The 15959-nt window shown below is 52.1% G+C and overlaps 1 protein-coding gene across 2 annotated transcripts in view; it reads right to left on the reverse strand.

Annotated features, from left to right (window-relative positions):
• The window catches only part of STK40 (serine/threonine kinase 40), a 401524-nt gene that overhangs the window by 274650 nt on the left and 110915 nt on the right, over positions 1 to 15959 (reverse strand). The window contains exon 1 of one of the 2 annotated variants that reach the window (XM_086956416.1): positions 2149 to 2270. The exons of the other annotated variant lie outside the window; for it this stretch is intronic. The gene's annotated coding sequence lies outside the window, so the exon portion shown is untranslated. Of the gene's footprint in view, positions 1 to 2148; positions 2271 to 15959 lie in introns of those variants that run through there. 2 annotated transcript variants of the gene reach the window in all.

Raw genomic sequence — 15959 nt, forward strand, 5'->3', positions numbered from 1 at the left:
ATGTAACGCTGCGTAGCCCAGCCAGATTCAGACTTATGATCCCACAAACATGCTATTTCATCAACTTCTGAAGGATGTAACGCTGCGTAGCCCAGCCAGATTCAGACTTATGATCTCACAATTAAGCAATTTGCAGTTTTTGCTTCAGTTCACCTTAATTACCTACACTATGAGCTACGTTTTACTTCAATTCAGTCTTTCAGTCTTCATTCTTCAGGCTACTTCTCCCTTTAAAGTTTTTTTGTTCAATCTCCATCCAAAGCAAGGTACGCCCTTTTTATTTCTGTCTGAGATGCTCACAATACTATAAAAATCCAATGAAATTAAATAACTTGGGTTTCAGACGCCACTGCAAGTATAAACAGTGGGTGGGAGCCAGCAAGGTACACGGGTTACTGTCTCAGAATAAGGTGCTCGCACATTTACAGATGGAACGTTGACAGTGTGAAGAAAGTTAGAAACGACTGGAACGTGGAAACTCGCACAGCAGCTGAAAAACTCCAGAAGCACCAGCTGATTTCAGGCCTACACCAGTAGTTTGATGAACACATTCTCTGCAGTCCAATTGTATGACACATCTCCAGCAGTGAGCACATCTGGCGGTATCCAGAAATTCAAATGAACTGCACATATTTTAGGCTATTTCAGAAACAACGTGCTGTGGTGATGTTACAGCACTCACAAACGCAATATACAACATGGCTCTAAAAACCACTGGTGTGATGATACTCGTGTCCATTCTCACTAAAAGTGTTCTCCACAATAAAGCGTGTACGTGTGCGACAGGAAATCGGATCAACTACCAACTTTCCAATCCTCAGCTTTAGTGATAAGACCTCCTTCTTCCAGCAAGCATTTGCCTTTCCATCATGACATCTCGAATGCATTTTTCTAAATAAACAAACGTGTCCATGGCTGGCTCTAATTATTATAGGGTGACATAGAAAAGCTCTGGACCAGAGATTCCAAACATCACCTTCTTATTAATTGAAATACCTTTTCTGTTCCCAACAACTTGTTTAATAGGAAATGCTGGGATGTCCTCCCCCCCCCCCCCCCCCCGTGGGAATTTTCCTAGAAGTAAATTTAAAAATCATTAAGCATGGACTCTTTTAAGCCTGATATGTCTAGGCACGTCAGTTATAGATTAACACAGTTTGTATACCACTCAGTAGAACAATGTAGTGATGTTTACTGCACAGAGAGGAGTTTCTATGTGATGTTTAGGTTCCCATAAGAGATTGAGTCAGAGACATTCATCCTGTAAAGAGGAGTTTCTTTTTTTTGGGAAACAGTTCATCTCTACCACTCTGTTGGGTTGCGTGGTGGCCTTGTCTTACTTAATGAACAATGGAAGTGCTTAAGTGGTGTGCTCAGAGTTTTTCTTTTTTTTACTCTTCCTTTAGGTTGGTAAAATGTCAGTGGCCCAGCATTTGGGAATTTATTGGTACGGTGGTAATGGCTAAACTAGCAGTGTTGAATATGTGTATGATGCTCTAGCAAGGGGTTTGTATTTTTGTAATGTCTCCTAATGGTTATTGTTGCCTGGTGTCCCATTGGTTTTATCAATGAACGTAGGTAGATGATCTGTCTAACATGTTGTGTTACTCTCAGCTCTTAAGCACATCAGATAAAACCGCACTACCCATTAACGGACAGGCTGATTTCCCCACCTTAGGAAAATAAACACTCTTATAACCCTTAGCCCGGCAACAGCTCGGAGAGTTATACCCCTCTCTGGGTCCAGCACTCGGCTCTTGGGTGTGAGCTGCACCTGGGAATTCTACAAATTAAAAACCTGAGCAGCAATCCAACCAAAGAATCGTCAAAGGAACTGAATATGCTGACCTCCAAAAAATACATGCTTCTCTCTTGTCGTACAAGTGTCTGCGTTTTGCTCACAATTAACCTCACTCTCTCCTGTGATCTACAACTCACGTTCTTTTCGGATTTAATTCTGAATGCCTTCGTCACGGCCTTTCCAGTAAAAGATTTGATTCAAAACACACACTATGGGAGAGGATTGCGAATAAAGCACTCTTCTGCAACGGAGAGTCCAACCACTGCCTGCACGAACGCCGAAAGCATCTTCTATTATTTCTGCACTTCATTCCGAAAATCGTCTCAATCCGAGACCATCGTGCTTACCTTAAATAACGGGGATGCCAGGCACCATGCTAGCCGAAGGACCCGTCCTCACCAGCACACATCCATCCTTCAGCACCGTTTACCCGATGCAGCGCGACGGCCTGGGCTAAGTCAGAGCCAGCACTCCCTTGCGTGCAGAGGAGGCTTCTGCGATGACTCATCCAGGCATTTTTTTCCTTTGTACAATTTGTGCGCCTTGAAGTATCACGTATTTTAAGTAGCAGAGCAGTTGACACAAACAGTAAACACGCTGCAGGAAGAAAGGGGCCCGATGACGCCTTATTTACACACCTTCCTGCTTACCAAACACATCGAGCTGCCAGCAAGACGGTCACTTCCCGAATAAAGTCGAGGGCAAAGAATGATAATAAAACCAGTTAACCATAAGTAACACGAGAACGCGAGCCCTGGGCTTAATTTCTGCACAAGAACAAGAGCTAACTAAGCCAATACACACCTAACAATGAAACAACGTGCAGAAGAAATTGTTTATTCGTATTCACTGGCTAACATGATCAGGTTTCCGTTATCAGTAAGATTATTTTGCTTTATATGGCACTTCCTCACACAGTTATGCTGGCTCCGAGTATAGTGCACAATAGTTGTCCCCACCACCCAATTTAATAGTACACAGGGCTTTAAGTGGGATGAAAATACTGGGTTCGGGGGTCTCTCAAACGAGCGTCTTTAATTTAATTAAGGGTGTGGCTTAAAACACAGTAAGCTAAAAATCTGTGCTTAGCATAGTGTGCCGCCCGACTATTGACTTTGTCAATGGTTGTTAGTTGCATAAGATGAATAAGCAGCAACCATGGCTTGTATATAATACTGAAAAAGCTTCCACTTAAAGACACCACGACAATGTTGCTGCTCCTGAGTTTCAAAAACAGAAGGTAAATCCAGAGAGAAAATGACTCTTTAAAGGATTTCCATTTCCCTACAACGCTCACCTGGCATGACTGCACTCGATGGGAGTGGACCCATGTTCACAGCAGATATCAGAAACGAGCATTTCTCTCGCAGAGATGTATTGCAGGCTATTGCAGGGTGCTGGGAAAAAGGGGACTAAAGATGGTTGATAGCGACTATTTCTATTCTAACTACCATAGGAATCTTTTGGTCTAAGCTACAGAAAAAAACAAGCATTTTCAATTCAATAGGTCTCTCATTTACAAGAGTTTGAGCTATTGGCATTGTAATTGACAATACCTTTTATTAATGTGTTTTATTAATGTGTGGTTTTAAAACAGATAAATAGAAGGCATTGTCATTTACAATGCCAATAGCTTAAACTCTTGCAAATACGAGACCCACTGCATTGCAATGCGTTCAGCGCCTATTTTATATATATATATATATATATACATACATATATATACATGTATATACATATACACAGAAGATTTCTCCACCAGAAGTAAAGAGACCGGAGGGACACAGCGGGGAGCCAGGAAGATTCATTTATTCAAACAGCGACGGCATGACCGGTTTCGGCTGGTGTGCCTTAATCATATGCCCATACTGGTTACTAGCACCACTCGTTTTTCAACTGATCCATCTTATTTCCTATTGGTGGAAACCCAGCTCAGCCGATTGGTGTCTGCACATGAAGGCTGTAATCATGTGTTGACAGACTGCAATTCCCAGGAAGCACCATCTTGGCTATCCGGGTAAGTGTTTGTAGTCGACTGATATTTAACACAAAGTGAGTGCTGGCGATCCTGACAAAACGAAAATCGGTGCAGTTTACAATGTCCCAGTCACGATGCTGAACTCACTCCTCTCCCTGGCCCCCACACGTCTCACCGCATTTCCCAAGTCCTGTGAGGCCGGAGGTTTGACTGCAATGAGCTGACCTCACTGTGAAATCACAGTCTGCAACTGACAGCAGCTTTTCACTGTCCTTGGATGCGGGGGCCAAAGCGTATCCAATCCCTTGGAGTCCAGAAGCCGCGAAGCATGTTCCCACAAAGCTCCGGCCACAAACGAGATGGGTCCCCCAAGCACGCGTGGGAGGGGTCGTGCTAAATATCCACACAGAAGATTTCTCCACCAGAAGCATTAGGCGAAAGCTTGTCCTGCAGCTATTTGAGAAAATAGTGCTCAGAGGCTGTAATTAACCCCTTGCATGCGCAGCGAATTTCCACGCTGTGCGGACGATTTAGAGAGTGGGCGGGTTCATGACGGCCCCCAGCCGTCATCAGCACACGCCAACCTTGATGCATGACGGCCAGGGGCAGTCATCAGCATGAAAGGGGTTAAAACCTACAGAATAACACACGTAACCAGGGATGTCGCAATAGGAGGTTATAAAACGAGACAAGGCGGTACTAAGGAAGGACTACTAAGCCTATTGACCAATGAACAGCTACAGTTTACAGTGGACAATGACAAGCCAATTAAAAATATGGGTGATGAGTGGGCGGAGATTTACGTCCCTACCTGAATACAGCATGCCTCGCAGGGCATGCGCTGCCCAGGCTCGACCTAAATCTCTGAACAGAATCTCATCAAACTTGGCATGTAACTAGAACTTTACTCAAAGAAGTGCATTTGCAAGGTTTTGTGTACATTGGTGTTCCCAAAAATGTGGGCGCGGGCTTTGAATGGTTGGCATATCTGAACTGTTAGGCTTCAAACGGTCCTCAAAGAGGAGTTGAATGATAGTCCGAAGAGAAACATTTTTAAAAATAAAAGTCCTCCATACCAGACACGGGGGCTTTTTTTCAGTAGTTAATTTTGTGTCCAAAAACTCAAAGTTATGGCCACAGATGCAAGCATTCCAATTGGCTGGATGAAAGATATATTTCTCTTGCAACTGCCTTTACAGTATGTAGGACACACTCCCAAGTGTCATGGAAAAAAATAGAAAGACTAAATAAGGGGAAAGATGGAAGATCCTAAATACCCGGAGGGTGGTATGCAAGCTGTGTGAGCAACAATTAGGCCAGGGGTACAGAGGTGTCCTCCTTTGACACTTTAATGAGCAGCCATGTAAAGTAGAAGTATGAAAGGTGGCACCAGAACTACCTGTATGTACGAGGAGGAAAAAAAAAAAAAAAAAAAAGAAAAAGGAGTGGGGCGGAAACTACACCTACCCATTACATAGGAAGACCAGGAAATGTTTGTGAAGAGAGGCTGTAAGAAAATGAAGATCATTCTCATATCAACAGCTTTGCACTCTTTTGCTTGAGTGCAAGACTAACATCTTGTCAAGAGGGTTAAGCAACAGAAGACTGAAAACTGTTAAAAGAAAATCTGTTGCTGGAATATCTTTTAAGCTTTGTTGTTGTAATTTCACCAGTTGCAAAACAAAACAAGCATTAGAAATGCAATAGGTCTCGCAGCATTAGAGTTAGTGCTTTTAGAATTGTTTATGGTTTTTTTTGTTGTAAATCTTTAGCATTTTTATTTCTTGTAGCCAATGCTAAAGATTTAGAAATAAAAAAAGCCATAAACAATTGTAAAGCTTTAACTAAAAATCCTCCGAGACCTATTGCACTGTGTGAGGGTGAGGTGTTGAGGGTGAGTGAGGTGTTGAGGATGAGTGAGGATGAGTGAGGATGAGTGAGGATGAGTGAGGATGAGTGAGGATGAGTGAGGATGAGTGAGGATGAGTGAGGATGAGTGAGGATGAGTGAGGATGAGTGAGGATGAGTGAGGATGAGTGAGGTGTTGAGGGTGAGGTGTTGAGGGTGAGGTGTTGAGGGTGAGGTGTTGAGGGTGAGGTGTTGAGGGTGAGGTGTTGAGGGTGAGGTGTTGAGGATGAGTGAGGATGAGTGAGGATGGGTGAGGTGTTGAGGATGAGTGAGGATGAGTGAGGATGGGTGAGGTGTTGAGGATGAGTGAGGATGAGTGAGGATGGGTGAGGTGTTGAGGGTGAGGTGTTGAGGGTGAGGTGTTGAGGGTGAGGTGTTGAGGGTGAGGTGTTGAGGGTGAGGTGTTGAGGGTGAGGTGTTGAGGGTGAGGTGTTGAGGGTGAGGTGTTGAGGGTGAGTGAGGTGTTGAGGGTGAGTGAGGTGTTGAGGGTGAGGTGTTGAGGGTGAGTGAGGTGTTGAGGGTGAGGTGTTGAGGATGAGTGAGGATGAGTGAGGATGAGTGAGGATGAGTGAGGATGAGTGAGGATGAGGTGTTGAGGATGAGTGAGGATGAGTGAGGATGAGTGAGGATGAGTGAGGATGAGTGAGGATGGGTGAGGATGGGTGAGGTGTTGAGGATGAGTGAGGATGGGTGAGGTGTTGAGGATGAGTGAGGATGGGTGAGGTGTTGAGGGTGAGGTGTTGAGGGTGAGGTGTTGAGGATGAGGTGTTGAGGATGAGTGAGGATGAGTGAGGTGTTGAGGATGAGTGAGGATGAGTGAGGTGTTGAGGATGAGTGAGGATGAGTGAGGATGAGTGAGGATGAGTGAGGATGAGTGAGGATGAGTGAGGATGAGTGAGGATGAGTGAGGTGTTGAGGATGAGTGAGGATGAGTGAGGTGTTGAGGATGAGTGAGGATGAGTGAGGTGTTGAGGATGAGTGAGGATGAGTGAGGTGTTGAGGATGAGTGAGGATGAGTGAGGTGTTGAGGATGAGTGAGGATGAGTGAGGTGTTGAGGATGAGTGAGGATGAGTGAGGTGTTGAGGATGAGTGAGGATGAGTGAGGTGTTGAGGATGAGTGAGGATGAGTGAGGTGTTGAGGATGAGTGAGGTGTTGAGGATGAGTGAGGATGAGTGAGGTGTTGAGGATGAGTGAGGTGTTGAGGATGAGTGAGGTGTTGAGGATGAGTGAGGTGTTGAGGATGAGTGAGGATGAGTGAGGTGTTGAGGATGAGTGAGGTGTTGAGGATGAGTGAGGTGTTGAGGATGAGTGAGGTGTTGAGGATGAGTGAGGTGTTGAGGATGAGTGAGGATGAGTGAGGTGTTGAGGATGAGTGAGGTGTTGAGGATGAGTGAGGTGTTGAGGATGAGTGAGGTGTTGAGGATGAGTGAGGTGTTGAGGATGAGTGAGGTGTTGAGGATGAGTGAGGTGTTGAGGATGAGTGAGGTGTTGAGGATGAGTGAGGATGAGGTGTTGAGGATGAGTGAGGTGTTGAGGATGAGTGAGGTGTTGAGGATGAGGTGTTGAGGATGAGTGAGGTGTTGAGGATGAGTGAGGTGTTGAGGATGAGTGAGGTGTTGAGGATGAGGTGTTGAGGATGAGTGAGGTGTTGAGGATGAGGTGTTGAGGATGAGTGAGGTGTTGAGGATGAGGTGTTGAGGATGGGTGAGGTGTTGAGGGTGAGGTGTTGAGGGTGAGGTGTTGAGGATGAGGTGTTGAGGATGAGTGAGGTGTTGAGGATGAGGTGTTGAGGATGAGTGAGGATGAGTGAGGTGTTGAGGATGAGTGAGGTGTTGAGGATGAGTGAGGATGAGTGAGGTGTTGAGGATGAGTGAGGTGTTGAGGATGAGTGAGGTGTTGAGGATGAGTGAGGTGTTGAGGATGAGTGAGGATGAGTGAGGTGTTGAGGATGAGTGAGGTGTTGAGGATGAGTGAGGTGTTGAGGATGAGTGAGGTGTTGAGGATGAGTGAGGTGTTGAGGATGAGTGAGGTGTTGAGGATGAGTGAGGTGTTGAGGATGAGTGAGGTGTTGAGGATGAGTGAGGTGTTGAGGATGAGTGAGGATGAGTGAGGTGTTGAGGATGAGTGAGGTGTTGAGGATGAGTGAGGTGTTGAGGATGGGTGAGGTGTTGAGGATGAGTGAGGTGTTGAGGATGAGGTGTTGAGGATGAGTGAGGTGTTGAGGATGAGTGAGGTGTTGAGGATGAGTGAGGTGTTGAGGATGAGGTGTTGAGGATGAGTGAGGTGTTGAGGATGAGGTGTTGAGGATGGGTGAGGTGTTGAGGGTGAGGTGTTGAGGGTGAGGTGTTGAGGATGAGGTGTTGAGGATGAGTGAGGTGTTGAGGATGAGGTGTTGAGGATGAGTGAGGTGTTGAGGATGAGGTGTTGAGGATGGGTGAGGTGTTGAGGATGAGGTGTTGAGGATGGGTGAGGTGTTGAGGGTGAGGTGTTGAGGGTGAGGTGTTGAGGGTGAGGTGTTGAGGATGAGTGAGGTGTTGAGGATGAGGTGTTGAGGATGAGTGAGGATGAGTGAGGTGTTGAGGATGAGTGAGGTGTTGAGGATGAGTGAGGATGAGTGAGGTGTTGAGGATGAGTGAGGATGAGTGAGGTGTTGAGGATGAGTGAGGTGTTGAGGATGAGTGAGGTGTTGAGGATGAGTGAGGTGTTGAGGATGAGTGAGGTGTTGAGGATGAGTGAGGTGTTGAGGATGAGTGAGGTGTTGAGGATGAGTGAGGTGTTGAGGATGAGTGAGGTGTTGAGGATGAGTGAGGATGAGTGAGGTGTTGAGGATGAGTGAGGTGTTGAGGATGAGTGAGGATGAGTGAGGTGTTGAGGATGAGTGAGGTGTTGAGGATGAGTGAGGATGAGTGAGGTGTTGAGGATGAGTGAGGTGTTGAGGATGAGTGAGGTGTTGAGGATGAGTGAGGTGTTGAGGATGAGTGAGGATGAGTGAGGTGTTGAGGATGAGTGAGGTGTTGAGGATGAGTGAGGATGAGTGAGGTGTTGAGGATGAGTGAGGTGTTGAGGATGAGTGAGGTGTTGAGGATGAGTGAGGTGTTGAGGATGAGTGAGGTGTTGAGGATGGGTGAGGTGTTGAGGATGAGTGAGGTGTTGAGGATGAGTGAGGTGTTGAGGATGAGGTGTTGAGGATGAGTGAGGTGTTGAGGATGAGTGAGGTGTTGAGGATGAGTGAGGTGTTGAGGATGAGGTGTTGAGGATGAGTGAGGTGTTGAGGATGAGGTGTTGAGGATGAGTGAGGTGTTGAGGATGAGGTGTTGAGGATGAGTGAGGTGTTGAGGATGAGGTGTTGAGGATGGGTGAGGTGTTGAGGATGAGGTGTTGAGGATGGGTGAGGTGTTGAGGGTGAGGTGTTGAGGGTGAGGTGTTGAGGATGAGGTGTTGAGGATGAGTGAGGTGTTGAGGATGAGGTGTTGAGGATGAGTGAGGATGAGTGAGGTGTTGAGGATGAGTGAGGTGTTGAGGATGAGTGAGGATGAGTGAGGTGTTGAGGATGAGTGAGGTGTTGAGGATGAGTGAGGTGTTGAGGATGAGTGAGGTGTTGAGGATGAGTGAGGATGAGTGAGGTGTTGAGGATGAGTGAGGTGTTGAGGATGAGTGAGGTGTTGAGGATGAGTGAGGTGTTGAGGATGAGTGAGGATGAGTGAGGTGTTGAGGATGAGTGAGGTGTTGAGGATGAGTGAGGTGTTGAGGATGAGTGAGGTGTTGAGGATGAGTGAGGTGTTGAGGATGAGTGAGGATGAGTGAGGATGGGTGAGGTGTTGAGGATGAGTGAGGTGTTGAGGATGAGTGAGGATGAGTGAGGTGTTGAGGATGAGTGAGGTGTTGAGGATGAGTGAGGATGAGTGAGGTGTTGAGGATGAGTGAGGATGAGTGAGGTGTTGAGGATGAGTGAGGATGAGTGAGGTGTTGAGGATGAGTGAGGATGAGTGAGGTGTTGAGGATGAGTGAGGATGAGTGAGGTGTTGAGGATGAGTGAGGATGAGTGAGGTGTTGAGGATGAGTGAGGATGAGTGAGGTGTTGAGGATGAGTGAGGATGAGTGAGGTGTTGAGGATGAGTGAGGTGTTGAGGATGAGTGAGGATGAGTGAGGTGTTGAGGATGAGTGAGGTGTTGAGGATGAGTGAGGTGTTGAGGATGAGTGAGGTGTTGAGGATGAGTGAGGTGTTGAGGATGAGTGAGGTGTTGAGGATGAGTGAGGTGTTGAGGATGAGTGAGGATGAGTGAGGTGTTGAGGATGAGTGAGGTGTTGAGGATGAGTGAGGTGTTGAGGATGAGTGAGGTGTTGAGGATGAGTGAGGTGTTGAGGATGAGTGAGGTGTTGAGGATGAGTGAGGTGTTGAGGATGAGTGAGGTGTTGAGGATGAGTGAGGTGTTGAGGATGAGTGAGGTGTTGAGGATGAGTGAGGATGAGTGAGGATGAGTGAGGATGAGTGAGGATGAGTGAGGATGAGTGAGGATGAGTGAGGATGAGTGAGGATGAGTGAGGATGAGTGAGGATGAGTGAGGATGGGTGAGGTGTTGAGGATGAGTGAGGAGGGTGAGGTGCTGAGGGTGAGGTGCTGAGGGTGAGGTGCTGAGGGTGAGGTGCTGAGGGTGAGGTGCTGAGGGTGAGGTGCTGAGGGTGAGGTGCTGAGGGTGAGGTGCTGAGGGTGAGGTGCTGAGGGTGAGGTGCTGAGCGTGAGGTGCTGAGCGTGAGGTGCTGAGCGTGAGGTGCTGAGCGTGAGGTGCTGAGCGTGAGGTGCTGAGCGTGAGGTGCTGAGCGTGAGGTGCTGAGCGTGAGGTGCTGAGCGTGAGGTGCTGAGCGTGAGGTGCTGAGCGTGAGGTGCTGAGCGTGAGGTGCTGAGCGTGAGGTGCTGAGCGTGAGGTGCTGAGCGTGAGGTGCTGAGCGTGAGGTGCTGAGCGTGAGGTGCTGAGCGTGAGGTGCTGAGCGTGAGGTGCTGAGCGTGAGGTGCTGAGCGTGAGGTGCTGAGCGTGAGGTGCTGAGCGTGAGGTGCTGAGCGTGAGGTGCTGAGCGTGAGGTGCTGAGCGTGAGGTGCTGAGCGTGAGGTGCTGAGCGTGAGGTGCTGAGCGTGAGGTGCTGAGCGTGAGGTGCTGAGCGTGAGGTGCTGAGCGTGAGGTGCTGAGCGTGAGGTGCTGAGCGTGAGGTGCTGAGCGTGAGGTGCTGAGCGTGAGGTGCTGAGCGTGAGGTGCTGAGCGTGAGGTGCTGAGCGTGAGGTGCTGAGCGTGAGGTGCTGAGCGTGAGGTGCTGAGCGTGAGGTGCTGAGCGTGAGGTGCTGAGCGTGAGGTGCTGAGCGTGAGGTGCTGAGCGTGAGGTGCTGAGCGTGAGGTGCTGAGCGTGAGGTGCTGAGCGTGAGGTGCTGAGCGTGAGGTGCTGAGCGTGAGGTGCTGAGCGTGAGGTGCTGAGCGTGAGGTGCTGAGCGTGAGGTGCTGAGCGTGAGGTGCTGAGCGTGAGGTGCTGAGCGTGAGGTGCTGAGCGTGAGGTGCTGAGCGTGAGGTGCTGAGCGTGAGGTGCTGAGCGTGAGGTGCTGAGCGTGAGGTGCTGAGCGTGAGGTGCTGAGCGTGAGGTGCTGAGCGTGAGGTGCTGAGCGTGAGGTGCTGAGCGTGAGGTGCTGAGCGTGAGGTGCTGAGCGTGAGGTGCTGAGCGTGAGGTGCTGAGCGTGAGGTGCTGAGCGTGAGGTGCTGAGCGTGAGGTGCTGAGCGTGAGGTGCTGAGCGTGAGGTGCTGAGCGTGAGGTGCTGAGCGTGAGGTGCTGAGCGTGAGGTGCTGAGCGTGAGGTGCTGAGCGTGAGGTGCTGAGCGTGAGGTGCTGAGCGTGAGGTGCTGAGCGTGAGGTGCTGAGCGTGAGGTGCTGAGCGTGAGGTGCTGAGCGTGAGGTGCTGAGCGTGAGGTGCTGAGCGTGAGGTGCTGAGCGTGAGGTGCTGAGCGTGAGGTGCTGAGCGTGAGGTGCTGAGCGTGAGGTGCTGAGCGTGAGGTGCTGAGCGTGAGGTGCTGAGCGTGAGGTGCTGAGCGTGAGGTGCTGAGCGTGAGGTGCTGAGCGTGAGGTGCTGAGCGTGAGGTGCTGAGCGTGAGGTGCTGAGCGTGAGGTGCTGAGCGTGAGGTGCTGAGCGTGAGGTGCTGAGCGTGAGGTGCTGAGCGTGAGGTGCTGAGCGTGAGGTGCTGAGCGTGCGTGAGGTGCTGAGCGTGAGGTGCTGAGCGTGAGGTGCTGAGCGTGAGGTGCTGAGCGTGAGGTGCTGAGCGTGAGGTGCTGAGCGTGAGGTGGGCCGTGAGTCTGAGCGTGAGGTGCTGAGCGTGAGGTGCTGAGCGTGAGGTGCTGAGCGTGAGGTGCTGAGCGTGAGGTGCTGAGCGTGAGGTGCTGAGCGTGAGGTGCTGAGCGTGAGGTGCTGAGCGTGAGGTGCTGAGCGTGAGGTGCTGAGCGTGAGGTGCTGAGCGTGAGGTGCTGAGCGTGAGGTGCTGAGCGTGAGGTGCTGAGCGTGAGGTGCTGAGCGTGAGGTGCTGAGCGTGAGGTGCTGAGCGTGAGGTGCTGAGCGTGAGGTGCTGAGCGTGAGGTGCTGAGCGTGAGGTGCTGAGCGTGAGGTGCTGAGCGTGAGGTGCTGAGCGTGAGGTGCTGAGCGTGAGGTGCTGAGCGTGAGGTGCTGAGCGTGAGGTGCTGAGCGTGAGGTGCTGAGCGTGAGGTGCTGAGCGTGAGGTGCTGAGCGTGAGGTGCTGAGCGTGAGGTGCTGAGCGTGAGGTGCTGAGCGTGAGGTGCTGAGCGTGAGGTGCTGAGCGTGAGGTGCTGAGCGTGAGGTGCTGAGCGTGAGGTGCTGAGCGTGAGGTGCTGAGCGTGAGGTGCTGAGCGTGAGGTGCTGAGCGTGAGGTGCTGAGCGTGAGGTGCTGAGCGTGAGGTGCTGAGCGTGAGGTGCTGAGCGTGAGGTGCTGAGCGTGAGGTGCTGAGCGTGAGGTGCTGAGCGTGAGGTGCTGAGCGTGAGGTGCTGAGCGTGAGGTGCTGAGCGTGAGGTGCTGAGCGTGAGGTGCTGAGCGTGAGGTGCTGAGCGTGAGGTGCTGAGCGTGAGGTGCTGAGCGTGAGGTGCTGAGCGTGAGGTGCTGAGCGTGAGGTGCTGAGCGTGAGGTGCTGAGCGTGAGGTGCTGAGCGTGAGGTGCTGAGCGTGAGGTGCTGAGCGTGAGGTGCTGAGCGTGAGGTGCTGAGCGTGAGGTGCTGAGCGTGAGGTGCTGAGCGTGAGGTGCTGAGCGTGAGGTGCTGAGCGTGAGGTGCTGAGCGTGAGGTGCTGAGCGTGAGGTGCTGAGCGTGAGGTGCTGAGCGTGAGGTGCTGAGCGTGAGGTGCTGAGCGTGAGGTGCTGAGCGTGAGGTGCTGAGCGTGAGGTGCTGAGCGTGAGGTGCTGAGCGTGAGGTGCTGAGCGTGAGGTGCTGAGCGTGAGGTGCTGAGCGTGAGGTGCTGAGCGTGAGGTGCTGAGCGTGAGGTGCTGAGCGTGAGGTGCTGAGCGTGAGGTGCTGAGCGTGAGGTGCTGAGCGTGAGGTGCTGAGCGTGAGGTGCTGAGCGTGAGGTGCTGAGCGTGAGGTGCTGAGCGTGAGGTGCTGAGCGTGAGGTGCTGAGCGTGAGGTGCTGAGCGTGAGGTGCTGAGCGTGAGGTGCTGAGCGTGAGGTGCTGAGCGTGAGGTGCTGAGCGTGAGGTGCTGAGCGTGAGGTGCTGAGCGTGAGGTGCTGAGCGTGAGGTGCTGAGCGTGAGGTGCTGAGCGTGAGGTGCTGAGCGTGAGGTGCTGAGCGTGAGGTGCTGAGCGTGAGGTGCTGAGCGTGAGGTGCTGAGCGTGAGGTGCTGAGCGTGAGGTGCTGAGCGTGAGGTGCTGAGCGTGAGGTGCTGAGCGTGAGGTGCTGAGCGTGAGGTGCTGAGCGTGAGGTGCTGAGCGTGAGGTGCTGAGCGTGAGGTGCTGAGCGTGAGGTGCTGAGCGTGAGGTGCTGAGCGTGAGGTGCTGAGCGTGAGGTGCTGAGCGTGAGGTGCTGAGCGTGAGGTGCTGAGCGTGAGGTGCTGAGCGTGAGGTGCTGAGCGTGAGGTGCTGAGCGTGAGGTGCTGAGCGTGAGGTGCTGAGCGTGAGGTGCTGAGCGTGAGGTGCTGAGCGTGAGGTGCTGAGCGTGAGGTGCTGAGCGTGAGGTGCTGAGCGTGAGGTGCTGAGCGTGAGGTGCTGAGCGTGAGGTGCTGAGCGTGAGGTGCTGAGCGTGAGGTGCTGAGCGTGAGGTGCTGAGCGTGAGGTGCTGAGCGTGAGGTGCTGAGCGTGAGGTGCTGAGCGTGAGGTGCTGAGCGTGAGGTGCTGAGCGTGAGGTGCTGAGCGTGAGGTGCTGAGCGTGAGGTGCTGGGCGTGAGGTGCTGAGCGTGAGGTGCTGAGCGTGAGGTGCTGAGCGTGAGGTGCTGAGCGTGAGGTGCTGAGCGTGAGGTGCTGAGCGTGAGGTGCTGAGCGTGAGGTGCTGAGCGTGAGGTGCTGAGCGTGAGGTGCTGAGCGTGAGGTGCTGAGCGTGAGGTGTTGAGCGTGAGGTGCTGAGCGTGAGGTGTTGAGCGTGAGGTGTTGAGCGTGAGGTGTTGAGCGTGAGGTGTTGAGCGTGAGGTGTTGAGCGTGAGGTGTTGAGCGTGAGGTGTTGAGCGTGAGGTGTTGAGCGTGAGGTGTTGAGCGTGAGGTGTTGAGCGTGAGGTGTTGAGCGTGAGGTGTTGAGCGTGAGGTGTTGAGCGTGAGGTGTTGAGCGTGAGGTGTTGAGCGTGAGGTGTTGAGCGTGAGGTGTTGAGCGTGAGGTGTTGAGCGTGAGGTGTTGAGCGTGAGGTGAGCGTGAGTTTGAGCGTGAGGTGTTGAGCGTGAGGTGTTGAGCGTGAGGTGTTGAGCGTGAGGTGTTGAGCGTGAGGTGTTGAGCGTGAGGTGTTGAGCGTGAGGTGTTGAGCGTGAGGTGTTGAGCGTGAGGTGTTGAGCGTGAGGTGTTGAGCGTGAGGTGAGGTGTTGAGCGTGAGGTGTTGAGCGTGAGGTGTTGAGCGTGAGGTGTTGAGCGTGAGGTGTTGAGCGTGAGGTGTTGAGCGTGAGGTGTTGAGCGTGAGGTGTTGAGCGTGAGGTGTTGAGCGTGAGGTGTTGAGCGTGAGGTGTTGAGCGTGAGGTGTTGAGCGTGAGGTGTTGAGCGTGAGGTGTTGAGCGTGAGGTGTTGAGCGTGAGGTGTTGAGCGTGAGGTGTTGAGCGTGAGGTGTTGAGCGTGAGGTGTTGAGCGTGAGGTGTTGAGCGTGAGGTGTTGAGCGTGAGGTGTTGAGCGTGAGGTGTTGAGCGTGAGGTGTTGAGCGTGAGGTGTTGAGCGTGAGGTGTTGAGCGTGAGGTGTTGAGCGTGAGGTGTTGAGCGTGAGGTGTTGAGCGTGAGGTGTTGAGCGTGAGGTGTTGAGCGTGAGGTGTTGAGCGTGAGGTGTTGAGCGTGAGGTGTTGAGCGTGAGGTGTTGAGCGTGAGGTGTTGAGCGTGAGGTGTTGAGCGTGAGGTGTTGAGCGTGAGGTGTTGAGCGTGAGGTGTTGAGCGTGAGGTGTTGAGCGTGAGGTGTTGAGCGTGAGGTGTTGAGCGTGAGGTGTTGAGCGTGAGGTGTTGAGCGTGAGGTGTTGAGCGTGAGGTGTTGAGCGTGAGGTGTTGAGCGTGAGGTGTTGAGCGTGAGGTGTTGAGCGTGAGGTGTTGAGCGTGAGGTGTTGAGCGTGAGGTGTTGAGCGTGAGGTGTTGAGCGTGAGGTGTTGAGCGTGAGGTGTTGAGCGTGAGGTGTTGAGCGTGAGGTGTTGAGCGTGAGGTGTTGAGCGTGAGGTGTTGAGCGTGAGGTGTTGAGCGTGAGGTGTTGAGCGTGAGGTGTTGAGCGTGAGGTGTTGAGCGTGAGGTGTTGAGCGTGAGGTGTTGAGCGTGAGGTGTTGAGCGTGAGGTGTTGAGCGTGAGGTGTTGAGCGTGAGGTGTTGAGCGTGAGGTGTTGAGCGTGAGGTGTTGAGCGTGAGGTGTTGAGCGTGAGGTGTTGAGCGTGAGGTGTTGAGCGTGAGGTGTTGAGCGTGAGGTGTTGAGCGTGAGGTGTTGAGCGTGAGGTGTTGAGCGTGAGGTGTTGAGCGTGAGGTGTTGAGCGTGAGGTGTTGAGCGTGAGGTGTTGAGCGTGAGGTGTTGAGCGTGAGGTGTTGAGCGTGAGGTGTTGAGCGTGAGGTGTTGAGCGTGAGGTGTTGAGGGTGAGGTGTTGAGCGTG

This window comes from Lissotriton vulgaris, chromosome 2_1, assembly GCF_964263255.1.
Source record: "Lissotriton vulgaris chromosome 2_1, aLisVul1.2, whole genome shotgun sequence".
Lineage (NCBI taxonomy): Eukaryota > Metazoa > Chordata > Amphibia > Caudata > Salamandridae > Lissotriton > Lissotriton vulgaris.